This window comes from Tursiops truncatus, chromosome 18, assembly GCF_011762595.2.
Source record: "Tursiops truncatus isolate mTurTru1 chromosome 18, mTurTru1.mat.Y, whole genome shotgun sequence".
NCBI classification, from domain to species: domain Eukaryota; kingdom Metazoa; phylum Chordata; class Mammalia; order Artiodactyla; family Delphinidae; genus Tursiops; species Tursiops truncatus.
Genome location: NC_047051.1, coordinates 54,575,013 through 54,595,430, shown reverse-complemented (window position 1 = coordinate 54,595,430; position 20,418 = coordinate 54,575,013). Strand labels below are relative to the sequence as shown.

Below are 20,418 nucleotides of genomic sequence, written 5' to 3'. Positions count from 1 at the left end.
CTCAAAACAATTCAAGTATAAGGGAATTTATATGTTGGTTATTGCTGTAAAATGTGTTTCTTTAGAATAATTAACCTAAGATGTGTAAAATGTGTTTCTTTAGAATAATTAACCTAAGATGTGGTATTATTTCACTAATATTTCAACTAAATTTTAAAGGGTAATATGCATTCTGGAGAGTGTTTTGGTTATATAATACACAGTCACTCTTGCATGCTTGAAGACATAAGAAAAGCATAAAATTGGCCTCAATAATTACTGAATCTAAAATTAATTTTGAAAATATTCAACCAATTATATACAAAATATTTGTGACAGGCTAGTAGGATGGTTCTACTTATGAATTAAAAAATACTGGGGTTCCCTGGTGGTGCAGTGGTTGAGAGTCCGCCTGCCGATGCAGGGGACGCGGGTTCGTGCCCCGGTCCGGGAGGGTCCCGCGTGCCGCGGAGCGGCTGGGCCCGTGAGCCATGGCCTCTGGGCCTGCGCATCCGGAGCCTGTGCTCCGCAACGGGAGAGGCCACAACAGTGAGAGGCCCGCGTACGGCCAAAAAGAATAATAAAAAATACTGAAAGACTTAAACTATCTGTAGCTCTTCAGTGACCAGTCCAGACAGTTTATGTCTTGCCACTTGCTTGTGTTGTGCTGACATCAGCATCTCTTTGCCTAGAGGCATTCTCCAATCTTAGGTCATCTGCCCATGTGCACTGCAGACTGGTGGTAGTTAAGAAATTAACACCTCCAAGATCATCTCTCAACTAATGTCTGATAGGAGTTTTTATGTACATACAACATCTCTCTTAAGATGGTATAATTTTGAGGAATGTGTTTTACACCATTTTCCAGAATTTCCCCCTTGAAATTAAGTTTCAGACAGGCATAATGGTAACAGGATGGATAGTGCACCTATCACTAACTGTAGCTCCTCTCCTTACTAACTTCTTCACTCCCATACTGATGTCACCTGCACCCCCCCCCCCAAATAAACTACTTTCACACATTTTCTTTTCTCTGGATCTGGTTCTAGGAAAAGCCAAATCAAGACACAAATAATACAAGGATGCCTGTCCTTAATCACATAATTTTCAATAATAAGAAATCTACATTAAACACCTGGGTTTATATGAATGTGCTTTATAGGAATGTGTTATGACAAAAGGAAAAGTTTAAGTGAGACTAGTGCATATCACATAACTATATAGAATAGTGCCAATATTAAAAAAAAATAGAAGCTATAAGATAAAACTACCTTCAGTTCCCATGAATAATGAGACATTCCTCACTCTATGATAAAATCAATCTTTACTCATACTGTGGAGCCTATTTCACTTCCCCTCTCCAGAGTCTCCACGTCCACTTTATTCCATTCATTCTCTCTGATGTATCTCATTCATTTCTATAGCATCGATGCTCACTTCCGGGCTTTCAAATGTCTATCTCCAGCTCCAAGGTCTCACACAATCTTCCACTTCATATAGCAAATTTCTTACTGGACGAGTCCAGTTAGATGTTCCACAGGCACCTCAAACTCATAATGTCCACTATTCCAATCACTACTCGCAATCCACACCTCTTGCCCTGTTTCTTCTCCTCTTTATAACATCATTTTGCAAGCAAGAAATTTAAGCTTTATTCTTGATCTTGCTCTCTTCCTTACCTCCAAATCAAATTAATTTAAAAGTATGTAATTCTATTTCCTGAACATTGTTATATGTGCAATTTCCACCTTACCATACCTCCCTGAGTGTCAACTCCCATCATCTGTCATGCAGATTACTGTCACATCTCCCAACTGGCCTATCTGCCTCAGTCTTTTCCCTTCCAATCCCTTCTGCCCAAATTAATACTGATGATTACTTCAGCCTTGCCTCTTGCCTATTGCCTCCATCCTTAGCTTTACATTCAGTACTCCAGTTACTCAATATTGTTCAGTTGATTCAAAGTACATTTTCTAGAATGTCTGGCTATGGGCTCAAGTTTTTTGTCTGCCTGAAATTCACTCCACCCTTTTTTCCACCTCAGGTTAATTTATACTCATTTTCCAAATTTTAAATTATATATATTGATTCATCTGTTCAACAAACTTGTTTTGAGGGCCAACCCTGTATCAAGATTTATCGCAGAAACTAAGAATAAATACATCAACAAATAATACAGATAGAGTTCATGCTCTATTGGGTCTCACACAAAAGCATACAAAGGAGTAAGTGACATCATGTGTAATGAAGAAAAATAAATTAGGGTAAGGTGAGTAAAGAATCATGAAGAGATAAGGGTGGCCGGCAAAAGCACTCTGATGAGATGAATATCTCAGCAGAGGCCTGCATGAACTAAAGGAGTGAATTATGCAATTATTTAGGGGAAGCAGTTTCCAAGGTGATAGAACAACCAGAGTAAGGATGCCCTTAGGTAAAAGTAGGTTGTAGGGATCCAGGAAAAGCAGAGATCAATGTGTTATATCCTGACATCTTTGGTCTGTTTTATATACGGCTGTCCACTGAGCTTTCAGAGCATACTATTTCCCCAGCCTACAAACGGATACACTTTATGGAATCACCTGCTTGCTGACTGTTTTTCAACTCTCACGCAAGCATTCAAAAGACGGAGTCCTTGCCTGACGTTTTCACTTGGTACACGGTGCCCATGACAAAAAGGCTCAATATATATTTTATCAAAAATTAAAGTATAAGGAGACATTCATACATAAACACATACATATGTATGTGCATGTATATATATATATGTTTTTCTCCCCATTTTTTTTTTTTTTATTCTTGCATTACATTTGTGTTTCCAACTGTGAGGAAAAGAATGCTTAGAGAGTTGTTACAACACAGCGTGAAGTGACACGAGGCGCGCGTGGCCCCCAGGCCCATCACTTCCCATCGACCCCCTCTCCCAGTTAAGACCGGCCTGGCGCCGGGTCGGCTCGGCCTACCTGGGCTCCGAGGTCTTTGCACTCTCTGGATCTGGCAGGGCTCGGCTGGGGCCCTCAGCTCCTGCCCCGGGAGTGGCCACGGCAGGCAGAGGGCTGGTGCCGGGTCCAGACGCGCTGTCCCGCCTGCTGCTGAGGCGCGTTCACAGCAGTCTCCTCGTGTGCCCGGAGCCCGGGTCCGGGCCGACCGCGTGACGTCGCCCGCGTGGCGTAGCGTCTGCGTCTCCGCCGCTCGTGAAGCGTCGGCTGCCGTCGCGCGCGCCTCACGGTCCACCACCCCGTGCAAGTCGTCTGTAAAGATGCGGCTCTTAACTGTTATATATATGTTTATAATATATATTTTATATACTTTATAACATTTAATATATGTAACATGTATATACTGCTTGAATATATAAAAGGTAAACATTTAAAGTTGCATAATTGAATGTATAAATAGGTATCAAACACGTGCACACACAGAGACATACCCTTCTGTTTCTCGCTCTAGAACCCTGGTGACACATATTTTGATACTGAGAGTGGTGCTGGAGAACAGAATCTTAAGGATGAGTGTTCTAAATTGGTTCTAAGATTTCCGGAATTGGTTCTCTACTCTGATGAGTTTTAAAGGCATTCATGATTCTATTTCCAGTGGTAAAGAAGGCACTGAGAGTCCATAATGTGAAGCAGCAACAGAGGCAGGCAAAATATCATCACTGACTTGTCTCTCTCTTTTTTTTTTTTTCCCAAAAATACGATTTGAATGAGGTATTCTTCAAAATCTTCCCTTTTTTCTATTGGTTAAATACATGCAAATGTAATCTTGATTGTTTTCACTGAACTATCTTTTAAAGCGTTAAGGACCTATTTTCCATCGTTAGCATGATTATTTTCATATAACTTTTTAAGTTGAAGTACAAGACACATCCAGAAAAAGATAAAAGGCACGTATGTATATAGCTCATTGAATTATCAAAAAGTGAGCACACTTATGTAAATATTACCTAGGCCAAGCATGTTAGAGTATGTCAGACACCTCCTTCTGTGCCCGTCCTGATAACTACTACCTCCCCCATCCCCCAAAGTAATCATTGTCATCACTGCTAATGCATGTTTTGAATTATATACAAAAGGAATCATGCAGGATGTACTTTTTACACCTGGCTTCTTGGGTTAACATTATGCTTGTGAAAGTTATTCACGTTGTTATGTATAGGTATAATTGATTTATTTTCATTGCTTTACAACATTTCTTTATATAAATATATCCCAATTTGTTTATCCATTCTACAAATGGACATGAGAGATGTCTTTTGGGACTATTCTGAATAATATTTCAAAAACATTCACGTGCATGTCTTTTGTAGAGAGTGATGGCTTTTCTGATGGACACATTCTCAGGGTGAATATGCTGGCTCATAAAATAAATGCATGTTTATCTTTAGCAGAATATGTAAAAGACTTTTTATGGAGATTGTACTAATTTACACTCTCAAGAGCAGTGTATGAAAATTCCATCCTTTACAATATTTCGTATTGTCAGTTTTCTTTCGTTTAAGCTTTTTACTGCTTCTCTCAATTTTAGACATTCTGGCTGTGCAGAACTCTCTCACTGTGGTTTTAATTTACAATACCCCTATGACTATTTGGGTTGAGCACCACTTTACAGATTTGTTAGTCATTTAGATATTTCTTATTGTCCCTATTTTTCTTACTGCTTTGTAGTTCTCTATATATTTGAATACTAATGTACTGAAAAATAGATTCTTCCTATTTCTGTGGTTTCTGTTCCCAGCATTTTAACAGTGTCTATAAATGAACAGTTCTTAAAATTAATGTAGTCTGGTTTATCAGTCTTTCCTCTTATGGGTAGTTCCTTTGTGTCATTGGGAGACTGCACCACAGTCCTGAAGCTATTTAGCTATGCTGTCTTCTAATAGCTTTATTGTTTTGCCTTTCACATCTAGGTCTACAGTCTTACTGGAACTCGTTTATACATATGATTTAAGGCAGTGATCAAACACTCATCTCAGATTTTTTCTCTTTTTTTTTTTTTGTCCAGTGTGGATATTCAATTGACCCAGCATTATGTATTTAAAAGAGAGTTTTTGTGGTGTGTGTGTGTGTATGTGTGTGTGTTTTCTGTTTTGTGTTGTATCATCATTGAATACTCTTAATTAAATATCAATACTTACGAAAGTGAGGTTCTGGTTGACCATATATCTGCTATCTTAGAACAATTTTGTCAAACTAACTAGTATAATGAGATTGGCTGGTTGCTCATAATTGTACGGGGATAAGTTGGGAAAGAAAAGAATGAACTCAAGGTTTAAAATTCCCAGTTCAAGCTCAACATATATGACCTGAAAGGTTTTATATCTGTCCCGAAAGAAACCTTTATCTCCCGTAGCCACAGAGCTGAAGTTTCTCAAAACCAAATCTAGAGTCTCATCATACAAGTGACTGAATTACAATCTAATTTGAATCTCCCAACCATACAGGGTATCTTCTGTTAAGTTGAGGGCATTGATTGGGAAGAAATGGGATCCTGAAAGTCAGAATAGAGACATGGGCAGATTCTGATGAAGCTGGGGCCATCGGACCCCTAAATTCTGCTGCGTCTCCTTTGCCAGTAGAAACAGCTCTTTCAACCCTGTTAACTCACTTTTGCCTGAAAACTCTGTAATGACCTTCCCTGAGGTAGCTGCCTAACAAGACACTGCAGATTTTCTTCAGGACCAACTCTCACCACCCTTCTGTGCTTCTACCTGTAAGGAGACTCAAGCCCAAGCAGGTCTCAAAAAGTGAACTACAAACATTGACTCATGAAGAGGTGCCCATAATCCAAAACAACTGCATGATTTTTCTAATTTATGCAGACATTTAGCTGTGGAATATGTGTGAGAATGGATATTAAGAGAGAGATAATGGCAGAAGGACATAAAGGTTTATCAGGCTGAGTTTATTCATATGGCCCAGTAAGTTGTCTTTTTATAATACAAATTGAGTAATATCACCCACTTCCTTAAGCCCTCAGAAAGGTTCCTGTTGCAGTTAGAAGAAAATTTGACCATTTTTTCATTGCTTAGATGACTTTGTTCAGCCTTGTTTTTCACTGCCACCTGGTCTGTGTGTTCCTTACTCATATGGTCCATGTTCAGTTTCTTGTACATATCAAGCTTTCCCCTGACTCAAGGCTTTAAATTTGCATAATATCAAAGTTTCTGTATAACTACTTTCCGTTGTCCTTGTCTCAGCATCACATTTAGAATAAATACACATTCCCTCCACTCTTTATTACTTCTTACTGATTTATTTTCTTTTAAATAGTTATGATGATCGTAAATGGAAATGCATTCATAAATTCATTATCTGTATTTCTCCCACAAAACCCCAATATCCAAATCTAATGTCCACAAGACAAATAAAATAGTGCTTCACACAAGTACCTGCTCAATAAATATATGTTTAAAGAATGAATATAAATTACACATGTAAGAATAACACTAATATACTCTACAAATTTTTTTTTTTTTTTTTTTTTTCTGTACGCGGGCCTCTCACTGTTGTGGCCTCTCCCGTTGCGGAGCACAGGCTCCGGAGCGCAGGCTCAGCGGCCATGGCTCACGGGCCCAGCCGCTCCGCGGCATGTGGGATCTTCCCGGACCGGGGCACGAACCCGTGTCCCCTGCATCGGCAGGCGGGCTCTCAACCACTGCGCCACCAGGGAAGCCCCTCTACAAATATTTTATAATAGTTTCTAAAAATTCTATACATTTAAATGTTTTAAAACTCTAGATAGTTACAATATTCTAAACAAAATACTATGAAAATGTTCACATTCACAAAGGGCATATCTATGTTATGTAATCAATACATACAAATTCCTTGTGATGTAGAGGGTAATATATATTTGAATGGGATTAAAATTATTTCTTCAAGTCACAACATTGGTAACTGTTTCACAAACCCAACATTGGCAACTATAACACATACACACAAACTTGCAAAGCTCAGCTGTTTAAAAATACTTTCCTTAGAAGAAAATATTGATTTTTCTATGTCAGTAAGTGGATTTAATAGTCCCTTTTTTGATCTTCCATATAATTTTAACCACCTCGTAGCACAGAATCAGGTGTCTGTCTTCCCCAAGACCCTGACAGCTCCTTAAAGCCTTGATAATTATATATTTGACAGAATAAAGTATAATATAATAATTGGACTAAGAGAGTTTTAGAAATAATTATATTTATTTTTAAAAGGGTGCCTGTTAAAAACAAACAACAACAAAAAATAGAAACAACAGAACCAACCAAGGGTTCATGGATAGTAAAGCCAGAAACTAATGCCAGACAGCAACTTTCTTCACTAAGCTATAATAAAAAAGCCCATGCAGTTCACCACATTTGAATGGTCTGATGATGGCGAGAGCCAAAGCACAGGGCTTGAGGGGTCACTGGGTACTAAGCTGGGTTGGGCCAAGGATGTGAACAAAGGAAAGAAGTTTTATATCTGTTTGAGTTCATTTATTTGGTAACCACATTATGTGAAGCCTACAAGTTTGAGAGCTGTTGCTTCTCTTACTTCAATCAAGCCAGTGTAGGTAGGAAACCAGGTAACTGGCTATAATTATCACTGTGTATGTTCTAAACACATGCTAGAAAATATGAACTAGGGACATGCAAAAAGCTCACTCACCTTGTTTCGTGCTTCACTGTTGAAGGATAGCTTGAGACAGACAGAAGCTTAAAAAGTACTTTTTTAAAAATTAAAATTTCCAGGTTTTTTCTGAAACATTGACACTCCTGTGTTTAACATTACACTGATTGATGAAGAGAAAAACTTCCAAAATAAGATACATATTTATTAAAGTATAAGACATGTTTAAGGTTTTATTGAAGATTAGAAACTAAGTCTAACTTATCTATTGTCATCACATTTTCAATTCTGAATCAGTTGCCTTAGGAATTGAAAATATATTCACTTTTATTACTTTGTTTCTGTTCATTAGGACCTCCAAGACAAGGTGTACATACTTGAGGTCTAGGACAACAAATAATGCTTCCCTAGTGCCATCTAGAGCACCCATAAGAGGTAGTTATGGAGCAGTACTTTAAAAATAAAATAATCAAATGACCAAACGTTTTTGATTGATTTGCAAACTATTGAATGATTGACTTGTGAACTTACTGTTGAAATACTGCCTATCATGTTTGGTGGGTACTGGTTACAAAGAAACTTATTTCAGATTTATTTAACCAGTGGCTTATTAACATTAGGATTAAGGTAAAGAGTGTATCAACAAATATATATATATATATATATGTGTGTGTGTGTGTGTGTGTGTGTCTATATATAATATTTTTATATACATGTAAAACATAGATAATGTGAAACTTTAAAAAAAATTAGTCCATCACAGTAATACAGTAGTTCTAATATGTCATAAGTACTCTAATTGCAACAGTGCCAAATGCAGCACAAACAAATGCTTTGTTGATATATTGATTTGGATCAGTATTTTTTGTTACAGAACATATTGATTTCATTATCAGTTATCTTGTTTGTAGCAGTATTATCTACTTAGGTATTGACTCAGTAAGTCGGGTCATCTTGTAGCCCTGGGCTTCTGATGCATACCGAATTTTAGTGCCAATTATGGCATCATTAACCATGGTTGGTTTACTTCAACCTTTAGTGAGATGCCAAATTTAGCCTCATTTTTTTCTTCTTGGCCAGAATAAGAACTTGAATAAAATGAATCACTTACGTAGATTTTTTAATGATAAAAAAAAATTCCTCAGAAGTAAATGAGATTCATCACAGCAGTGCATACATGCAGTCTGTTACTAAACTAAACATTTTTTCTAATTTTCACTTTAAAAAATTAGCCTCATCTGGAAGAATCCACTGAAAGAGTCAACAAATTTACATTATATGAGTTTGTGTGCAGAAATACTTAAATCTAATAGGAACAATATGCTTACTAACATAGTGCTATAACATCTGAACTAAAATGGGGTGTGATGAGAAAAAAATTAAATTAACTTAAAAGGTGTTTTGATTACTGCTTGTCTACAGCATGTACATAAAAAATAGAAGACCTTGTTATTTTGAGTGTGACATTTTCCTGTGATGGGAGATGTCAGTAGAATCATAACTGTAATAATTCAGAACTCTGGCAAGATGACGCACCTTTAAAAGTGGTCTTCAAATAGTAATGGGAAAGAAGGAGGTTTTTTTTTTTTTATTGAAGCATCATTGATTTACAATGTTGTGTTAATTTCTGTTGTACAGCAAAGTGACTCAGTCATACATATATATACACATTCTTTTTCATATTCTTTTCCACTATGGTTTATCACAGGATATTAAATATAGTCCCCTGTGCTATACAGTAGGACCTTGTTGTTTATTCATCCTATATATAATAGTTTGCATCTGCTAACCCCAGACTCCCAATCCATCCCTCCCCCATACCTCCCCCTTTTGGCAACCATAAGTCTGTTCTCTATGTCTGTGAATCTGTTTCTGTTTCATAGATAGGTTCATTTGTGTCATATTTTAGATTCCACCTATAAGTGATACCATGTGGTATTTGTCTTTCTCTGTCTGACGTACTTCACTTAGTATGATAATCTCTAAGTCCATCCATATTGCTGCAAATGGCATTATTTCATTCTTTTTTATGGCTAAGAAAATTGTTAAAGAGTATACACTTGAGCTTTCAGTGGGGTCAGGGTATACCAATTATTCCTCCTATGTAAATAATCAGATAAATTGCATTCCTTCTGAAAACCAACCAGCTAATCAACAATGAAGAGGATGAATATAATAACACCACAACCCTGATTAACTAAAAGAATTATTCCAAGGAGGGGACAGCAATTGCCTTCAAAAGAAAAGGACACAAAATTGCTTTTTAGAAAGTAAAATTCTTTTTTTTTTTAATATTTACTGTCTCTGAATATAGATACCTCCCCTTCCGAAAGAGTCAGATTTAGTAAAGATAAAAAAGAGAGGAAATTTCTCATTTTAAAATGTCTCAGTTAAATATCAAAAGTAAACATATGTCTTTTGATATTCCTGATTACATTTATTTTGAGGGACTAACTAAGAATAAAGTTGAAGCAAGGGACATCGATTTTAAAACAAACTTCATTTATTCAGTACTCGATAAAGAGAAAAAAAATAATTTGTTTCACCTTTCAGTATGATTTAATTCAGCAGGCAATCATTGATTTTCTATGCTGTACAAAGCTTCGTCCTTGGTGTTATGAGAGGTACAAAAATGAATAATTGTAGTCCCTACTTTTAATAAGCTCATTGTCTATTGAATAAAACAGATTCATAAACTTCCATACAAAATATCAGGTAGTAATTTTATAAAAAAAGGAAAAAGGCTGTCAAACTTTAACGAGCATTGGAATTATCTGGAGGAACTGTTTAAATTAGATTGATTGGCCCCACCCTCAGAGTTCTCAATTTGAATTTCTAACATGGTCTCAAGTTATGCTTATGCTGTGGATCTTGGTATGATACTTTAAAAATTACTGCTTTAAGGATTTGATGGAGTTATTTATTTTTATTTGGTCAACAAAGGAAGAATTCCCAAGAGACATGGACTTGCTATTTGATCATTCATTTGCATTTGACAGGAAGATGAGGAATTAGGCAATCATATGGAAAGAAAATAAATCAATCAAAGACATAATAAAACCAAATATTGAAATCATGTATAGAATGTGTGGTTGGACCATGAATGAATGTATTTGGCTAGTATAGCACAGGGAACTATATTTAATATCCTGTGATAAACCAGGATATAGCTATAAGACACATGGCAGCTTCCTAGTTCAAAACCAGTAAGAGAAAGAAAGAGAAAAAGGGAGATAGGAAGCAAGTGAAAGAGCGAAAGGGAGAGAGAGAAAGAGAGAGAGAGATGCTAACCAGATGGGTACCACAATCCTAGCAATCATCTGTAATCGTGTAAATGTAATCATATGCATCTTATCACCTTTGCCATTGGTTAAAGCAAGTCATATGTCTTCCCACACTCAAGGGGAAGATTTATACAGTAGTGTGAAGACCAGGAGACAGGGACCATGTGGATCACCTTGAAGTTTGTCCTCCATAGTAGAGAAAGCAAAAGTTGTTTGGGATTTGTGAATCTTTAGTGTGTCTCTGTCAAGAATGCAGTAGAAAAACAAAAAACAAAAAACAAAGAATGCAGTAGAAAATGCAGCATGATTTATGCTTATTTAAGGCTACCAATATAAAATATATAAATGGCATTTTAATACCTGTTTACACTTTCTATTAAATTTCTGGAATATAAAAGAAAACAGAACTTGATGTCAATCTCTCTATTTTGGAAAAATATAAGTTGATTTTCCAGTATGATGCAAGTAAGGAGAGAAATTTTCCCATTTAGATCAGTTGGGACTGTGGAGTTTTAAAAATACTTTTCAGGAAAAATGACTAGAGACATTTTTAAATTGCAAAGATACGTACTAACATAAAACAAGAGCAAGGAAGCAAAGATAGATGTCAGTTCTGAACCAATGGATTCACTGAACATATTTTCTCTTCCTGAGTCCAGGGATAAGATGACCATTATCACAATGCTCATAATCAGTTTCGTCAGTCATTTCTCTAGCACTCTGTCTTAAATCCCTAGAATGAATCTGTGGATAAAAGGTGACCACTTGGCTGAAGATTAACGAGGTTGAAATATAATACTTAGGCAGGAACTTAGCAAACTCTCTGACAGGTTTCATGATAAGAGGAAAGAAACTGTCGGGCCACACAATTTGTGGGAATTTGGTGAGGATCTTTTGGTAATGTTGATAGTGATTTACTAAATGCAGAAGGTAAAGACAAAATAGCAGGGTTTTTTATGGAATTATAGTATTCTAGCTATGTGAATAAAGCAACTCTTGGCAGATTCTTTAAGAGGTAGTGAATATGAGGAAAAACGGTGCAATAGAGAAGATAATCATAGAAGACATATTAGAAAATACTTAATGACCATTTAAGAATGAACTCAGTTAAAGTAGAGATAAAAACCTGGTGAAGATTTTTTAAAGCAACAGTTCTAGTAATTGCAAGTATAATTTAACTCACTTTGGGTTGAAACTGTCATTGACTTGGGAATATAAGATTACAGATAAACTATCTCTGAATTTATAGGAGAGGTTTTAAGCAGATTAGTATAGAAGTAACATCTTTGGTTACATAAGAAGTTGAGGAATATGAAGCAGTAACAGCAGAGAGAATAGGAGCCAATGTTGGGGCAGAGAGCAGCTACACTATTCCATTAATTCGGGATGGAGAGGAGTTGCTATTGGAAGTGGAATTGTGTTAGCTAACATGTATTTCCCAGCCCAGGGGCTTCCTGAAATTCAAACAGAATTTCAGTTGTCTATGTATAGGTTCATTTTTCGGAGAATAATTTTTAGAGCTTACATAAAATTCTCATCAACATATATGACCCCAAATAAGTATAAGACCTGTTGAAACTAAATTACGCTTTTTTAGAGACTCTCTCTCCCTTTAAGAGCAAAGAGGACCAAGGACATCTGAATGGGGCTTTTGTGCTGAGAACTGACAGAAGTCTAGCCCTTATCATAAATTTGCCAAGGAGGGAGCCCAAGACAGTTGTTACATGTGGAACGATATTTCAGAATACAAGTGCTGACTATACTGTAGATGTCTTTTGTTGTTGTTCTGGTCAGAGAATCAAACCAAGGAATGACTGGCAAGGGCTGATGAAAATAAAATATTTAAATGAAAAAAATGTTCCTAATCATTACTAATTGCCTAGGCAATTAGGAAAGTCCCAAATTATCACACTCAAATATAGTCTAACTAGACCATTCCTGAAGTTAAGGTTTTATAGAAATAGACTCCTCACAGATTATTATACAAGGAGATTTTAGACAAAGACTTGTTAAAGAAAAATTTCACTGCATGGAGTTAAACAGGCAGTGAAGAATTTATTTGATACTGTGGCAGTAGGGCAGAGGGATTGAACTCAACTCTAACACAAAAGGCAGGAGGATTTTTACACTGGGATGAGCTCATGGAAAAGTACAGGAGGATGTTAGGGGAGAGGGAGGTTGGTCACTGTGCTTATGCCGTCTGTGTTCACTAACTGGTACTTATCTAAATTTGACTCCTACCCTCCCTTAGAAACTGGGTGATGGACGGGCTTTCTTGATGATTAGATTTCAAAGAGATGGTTCCCAAATCCTTGAGAAAGATATGCCTGGGTTTATAAATCTGGCAAGAGGATATGAGAAGATTTACACCTATAAAGAGTGGACAAATAATTTACAATTGCAAGTTTTCTAAAATATATGCTTTAAGAAAGGAAGGTCGGGGGACTATAGTCAGGAAGAAGCCTATCTAAAGTTTAGACAAGCTGAGGGACACATAAGGCTTTCTTAGACTCGTCTGTGGTTCAGTAATTTCCTTATATGACAACTATACACTCAACTGAAATAGCTCCAGTCCTTATATGGAACCATGAAATTAGTAGTGGTTTCCTTTAGCAAATGCTGTGGAAGCTTAGACTTGGAGCTGCCATACTACATACCATTACTGCAAAACAGAAGCACTGTGTTTCTACTTGCCACTTTCAATTTATTAAACCATTCAATTTTCTCTGAAGGAAAAAAATGTATATGCACAAATATTTGAAGATCTCATTTTAACACATATGCATCCTGTAAAAATGTTTCCACTAGAGTTTCAAGGCTTTTGCTGAATTGGCTGAATTTTGTATATTGTAGTAAAGCTAACTATTCTTTTGCTTACACTGCTGTAAATTTTGCTTATTGTTATGTATAATGTATGAAGAAGTACAAATGTACAATGTATCTTTTGCAGGAAGATTATGAACTAAATCAAAAGTATTTCCAATATAAATAATAAAATAGAAAATACAATTTAAAATAGAGCCAGAAAAGCTTAGACTCAGAAATAAAATTTTCACAGCTACTTTGGAAAACAAATCATTCAAGGCACATTGTGGGCACAAGGCTTAGTTATTTGTTAGAACTCACTGGAGATATTTTTCAGTTCACATGTGGAACTTAATGTTGAAGCCTACTTTAATTTCTGATGAAAGTTAATCACTCAATTTTTTTGGCTTCACACTAATACTTAATATCAGATAGAGGAGAATAAAAAGAAGTTAAAGTATTATCCACAAAAGAAAGGAAAGGATATTTGCAAACAAGAAGAGTTTTCTAAAACCTAATATGTAACACTAAATACTCAAAAAAAGAGAGAAAGCTATTCAAAGATGACTCTTGGAGAGTTCCTTCTTAGACACTGAATAAGGTCAATATGACTTCAAGATTTATGGAAAATAACAATGGAACAAATGTCCCAAATAGGACAGACTTTTAACATAACCTCCCTCAATTTAATATTGAAGTAAACTTGAAATATAACCAATTCTGAACTGAAAGAAGCATTATTTCTCATTTTGGTAACATTGTTGGCCATGTAACCTGGACAACAGATATTTAAGGGTCAATCCAGACTGTTCTTTTGCATTTACTAAATGGTGGATGTTGTCCAGATCTCTCTTGGCTAGTATGGATTAGAAATATTAAAAATATACTTAATGGTCTCTCAGAAAGGGATGTTTTGGTTATGAATCTAAATGGTACTCTTTCAAATTTAGTATACATAGACCAGTTGTCCTTGAGAAGATCAATCTGGGTAACAGCCAAATTAAAATTTTATGGAAGAAATAGACCATTATCAAGCTACTGTTTTTGGCATATTGTACTGTACTAAGAAAGTGAAAGAGGTGTATGTGTGTGTGTGTGTGTGTGTGTGTGTGTGTGTGTGTGTGTGTCTGTGTATATGTATATATACATAGGGTGCTTTTAATTTTCCTTTTCACATATACTGGAATTGTTCACTCTGAAAGTATGCATTTAAATTCTAGTTTCATTATTATCATTTCATTGTATTGCCTCTATTCTTTGTTACTTATTTTATGGTCACTGAATGTTTGAGCCTGCAACACAGATAACCTCAGTGTTTCTCGAATATCTTGACTTCAGCCTAAATTCCACTCTTGTTGGAAAATATATATCTCCTGCATATCAAAATCTCTGAGAATGTTTACATTTAATCTGTCACATCTAGCTCTAATTTGCTCTTTTCATTAAATTACCAGTCTCTAGTTGAAGTCTTTTACAGCTGCTTTCATCTTCCAGAGCCACGAAGATACTCAGTTTCTCCATTTCCCTAAACAAATCACATCAGCAAAAATCTTCTCAAATCACATCAGCAAAAATCTTCTATGTCATATTTGTCTCAAGATGTTGAGTATGGAGGAGAAATACATAGTATGATAAGACTTTCAGCAAAATAAAGTTAAGACTTTGTTGATGGTCATACCTCTTTGGTCTCAGATTACCACTAAATACTGCTTTTTTTTTCACCATATATTTGTAGGTACTTCATTTTCTTTCTGAATTCATAGGTGCCTCAGTAAGTCAAACTTCATTATCATTATGTGGAAAAATTCACCTCCATTTAGTTACTCATGGCAGTGAGACTTATCAACCACCTTGGCTTTATCAGAAAGGGGCATCAAAATATATTTTCCTCAATAATTAGATTATATACTTGGATACAATTACACTACTTTGGAAAAAGGAAAAAAACCAATGGCATTTAGATTTTTGTATAGAAGAGCATCTTGACACTATTTTTATATTTTACATTATTATTTTCCTTAAAATATTCTTATGAATCAATACCCATATATTTTATTATTTATTAACATGTATTGTTAATTTTCTTTTGGATTTCTTTGGACATTGTTTTGTCCAATAGGAAACATAATCACAATTATAAATTAATAGAAACTTTATAATATACCTCTAAAGGAGTTACCATTTTATTTAAAGCATTTATTGATATTGATGTTACCAGTAGAATAAAGTTGAAATTATTTTCATGAAGTTAACAATATATATGTTTGGCATAAAGCCTGTATCGTTAAGGAAAAACAAAGGAAAACCAAAGACCATTAAACTAAGCAGGATATATGCTACCAGATTTTTGGACTTTTGTCCATCTTTTCAATGTTCCTGAGCATTCAATTCCTTTTATTGCCTGGATTATGCTTCTTGGTAATTTTAATTGTACATGACATTTTGAAAACAATGGGTTGTACTAGGTTAAAGGGAGGAAAAACTTAGATATTCAGCTGAGAGAAATGCAGCAGAAGAAATTTGCAGGAAGAAAAATCCTTGAAAAAAATGCATAAAAAAAGAATAGTAACAAAAGATCAAAGTTAATGTGTTACAAAAGCAGTCTGAATAATCTGTCCTGGGAACTGTCAGATCTTAATGGTTGAATTCTGTATTCATCAATGCCGCAAATTTTATTATGAGTAAGAAAATGAGTAGAGTTATATATAATTTTGACATGTGATCGTTAATTAGACAAAGAGAATATTATTTTATTGTGCCACCGAAACTAAGTTTGCCATCATTTTCTTGATGTTCTTTCATTTTTGATTGTAAATTTTCGGGAATACTTTGAACCACTGAACAACTAGCATTACTCATTATTACTATGTTTATTAACAAAACACTTTAACTTTTTAGTCATGGAATAAAAATTAGTTTAACATGATGTGTATACAAGACATTTTGCTAAGTATTAATCTGTGATTAAATTGTGAAATGTATTTTTTTAAGTAAAAATTTCATCTGTAAATTACTCTAAAAGCCACTTAGACTGTGAAAGTCTTTCTGATAAAACTAGTGGACATATTCTTTCTAATTACATGATTTAAGACCACCATATATTATTTGTATCCATTTGGAGAGTAAAAAGTAAATATGATATTATTATAATTAATTACATACAATTATAATATAAATTTAATTATATAATCCAATATATCTTAAAATCATAATTGGGAGGCAATATGCTAAATAATTTATTTAACAATGGGTAAATAAATTGTGCTTGCATTTTATTTACTGTTTTTCTGATTCTAAACTATTATGTGATAATTGTAGAGAATTTGTAAAATTCTGAAAATGAAAAGAAAATATGAAAAAATACAAAACAAAAACATTATAATGCACTACTCATGCAGTTAAACATTTAAGACTCTGCAACTTGACGCATATTTTGTGTTGTTTACTATAATCAGATGAAGATGCACAAGTATGTCTATATATGTATAAATTGGAGAATAATATTGAACTGGTACAAGAGCATGAATTATTACCCCTTAAGCTTATTCTCCACCCAGGAAGTGAGACACAGAAGCATTAGTTTTCTACCTGGCGGAAGTTTAGTAGCCATGGTATGAAGTCATTTCTTCCCATGCCATAAGCAAAGGAATGGTATATCCAGCATGCTACGCCCAAACCCTTTTCCTTGCCTAAGTTAAATGAAATGGTCTCCAGAGATCTGAGTGAGGTCGAAGATGCCTTTAAGATGGGAAAAGACCATTCAGACCCTGATAGGAATGATGGCTGAAATAGTGAATGACTAGGCTGTTCCTCCTGCTACCCCAGCAGTAGACAGATAAGAGAGATGGATAGGCAGATAGATGGATAGATTTAGAGAGAGGTACAAATGTGGCAGCCTGAATTTCTGTTTTCAAGTCCAGTGCATATTTTCTGTGAGTTTATTTTGGGTCAAGGAGAAAATGCTAGCAAGACCTGAACTGTTTTGTAGTTACCCTACCAAAAAGGGCTTCTAATTTGGAGGAAACCTTAGCAGCTATGGAAGAATTTGAGCCAGAAGGGAAATCTCACTTCCTGGAGCCTTGCAGCAAAAGAGCCACAGGAGAGACCGTGAAGGACTCACACCTAGAACCACATAAGTCAGCAGTGCCTGGACAGAGTTTAATTTTAACAGGAAGGGGCTACAGGGATAAAAAGGAATTGATTATTTTGCTCTCCACACTCCAAGTCCCTGAAGCCACAAGTTTAGACAATCATGATGGAAATGGTAAGTATCTTAGTCAGTTCAGGCAGCTGTAACAAATTACCACAGACTGGGTAGCTTAAACAAGAAATGTTTATTTCTCACAGTCTTAAGAGGCTAGAAATCCAAGATCTGGCCACTGTGGTCAGGTTCTTGGTGAGGGCCCTCTTCCTGGTTTATAGATGGCAGCCTTCTCTCTGTGTCCTCATACGGCAGAGAGTTAGCACGCTTTCTGGCCTCTTCTTATAAGAGTATCTATATTTTATTTTGTCACTTTCAGTAATATGCAACTTCCAAGTAACTTTTTCATTTCATGTAATTGGTGTTATTTATAATGACCCCTTTTTATTATCTTAATATCTGAAAGATCTTGAGTAGTATACCCTCTATAATTGCTAGTAATGGCGATTTGTCACCTGTCTCCTTTTTTCTTTCTTTTTTTTTTTTTGTGGTATGCGGGCCTGTCACTGCCGCGGCCTCTCGCGTGACGGAGCACCGGCTCCAGACGCACAGGCTCAGCGGCCATGGCTCACGGGCCCAGCCGCTCAGCGGCATGTGGGATCCTCCCGGACTGGGGCACGAACCCGTGTCCCCTGAATCAGCAGGCAGACTCTCAACCACTGCGCCACCAGGGAAGCCCCTGTCTCCTTTTTTCTTGATCAATAGATTATGAGGTTTATCAATTTTATTGATTTTTTTTCAAAAAACACTTTTAGTGTTATTGATTTTTATGTTAAGGTTATCAGATTTAACAAATAAAAATACAAGAAGCCAATTAAATTTGAAATCAGATAATAAATATTTTGCATGCATAATTATGTTCCATGTAATATTTGCGACATACTTAAAAATGTACTTTATCTGAAATCCAAATTTAACTGAGTGTTCTGAATTATATGGGGCAGCTCTGTATTCTGTATTTTTGCCTGTTTTCTATTTTGTTGGTTTCTGCTCTTTATCTTTATAATACCCTTTCTTCTACTTAGGATATTTTTTGTTTGCTGTTCTTTTACTACTCTCCTATGGTTGTAGGTTTACAGCATTGATTTCAGACATTTCTTCTTTTCTGATATTTACATTTAACATAAAAATTTCCCTTTAAACATTTCTTTAGCAGTTTCACATATAGTTTGATATGCTAGCCTTATAATATCATTTGACTCAAAATAGTGTGTAATTCCGTTTTGTGTTATATGTTGATACATGTGCTGTTTAGAAATGAGCTATCTAATATGTATATATTTGGGGCTCTTCTATGTGTATTTTCTTATTTCTAGTTTGTGTTCTGATCAGGGAACATAGTTTGAAAGAAACCCTTTTTTAATATCTATTGAGATTTGTTTTATGAATCAATATGTGGTCTGTTTTGGGGAACACTCCATATGTGCTGGAAATAATGTTTAACCTGTAGTTGTTAAGTATAATGTCTCACATATATCAATTAGGTTATGATGCTGACATTGTCATTCATATCTTGCATATCATTTTTTTTGGTCTAGTCACCCTATAAATTAATATGAGGTATAAGAGAACCTGGAAAAGAATAGATACATGTATATGTATAACTGAATCACTTTGCTGTACACCTGAAACTAACACAACATTGTAAATCAACTATACTCCAATATAAAATAATTTTTTTTAAATATGAGGTATATATTAAATATTGAATTCTATGTAGATTTGGCAATTTTGTTAGAAGCTCCAATTTCTGTCTTATTTAGATATTGTATGGTGTATTTAATTATTTTTCATATTGTATTCAGTTTTTATAATTGCTGTCTGTAGGAAGGGAAGGTTCGTACAACTTCATTGCTTTCTTGCCGTTATGTGTATGATGTTAAATTAAATTGGTTTAATAAGTGTTAAGGTTTGGATCAAAGGCAGTTGTTATAGTTAGTGCTTGATAAATGTTTCCTCGATTCAATACGTTTTAAAATGGGATTCTCATTATATATGTATACATAAAGTCATATATTTTAATATAGATTAGATCTTGAAATGAGTACTCTGGGTGAAAAATGTGTTAATTTATTATAATGTTATGTTTAAGGCACTAGAACTATCAATTTTGACTTGTTCATTTATGACTTATAGAACATATTCATGACATCATTGTTCTATTTAATGCTTCCCAATTGAATCCTAGCCCCCCAGCACATATTACTGTGATTTTTTACTAGTGTTCACTTCTGGGGCTTTAGTAATGTGGAGGAAATTGAGGTGGTATTCTGATGAGAATTTTCTGCTTACTGACTGACATGAGCTACTACAGCCACTATATTAATCTTCTTCCAATCCCTTCACCAGTATAAAAGAGAACCATATAATTTATTTATTTACGTGATTTCTCTGATCTTCTTAGGTTATATAAATTATTCAAGGCACACTGTTGAGAAGATATAGGTTCTGTTGATAGTCAAGACCATACGATTCAATGCCTGTATGTGTATATGCTTTATATACTCAGCAGCAAAGACAGAATTTTTTATTGGATTCAAAAAATAAATAT

The 20,418-nt window shown here is 35.2% G+C and overlaps 1 pseudogene; it reads right to left on the bottom strand.

Moving 5' to 3' along the window:
- Positions 1-15,187, bottom strand: part of LOC101338826 (uncharacterized) — a 119,358-nt pseudogene extending 104,171 nt beyond the window's left edge.
- Positions 15,188-20,418: the final 5,231 nt, after the last annotated feature.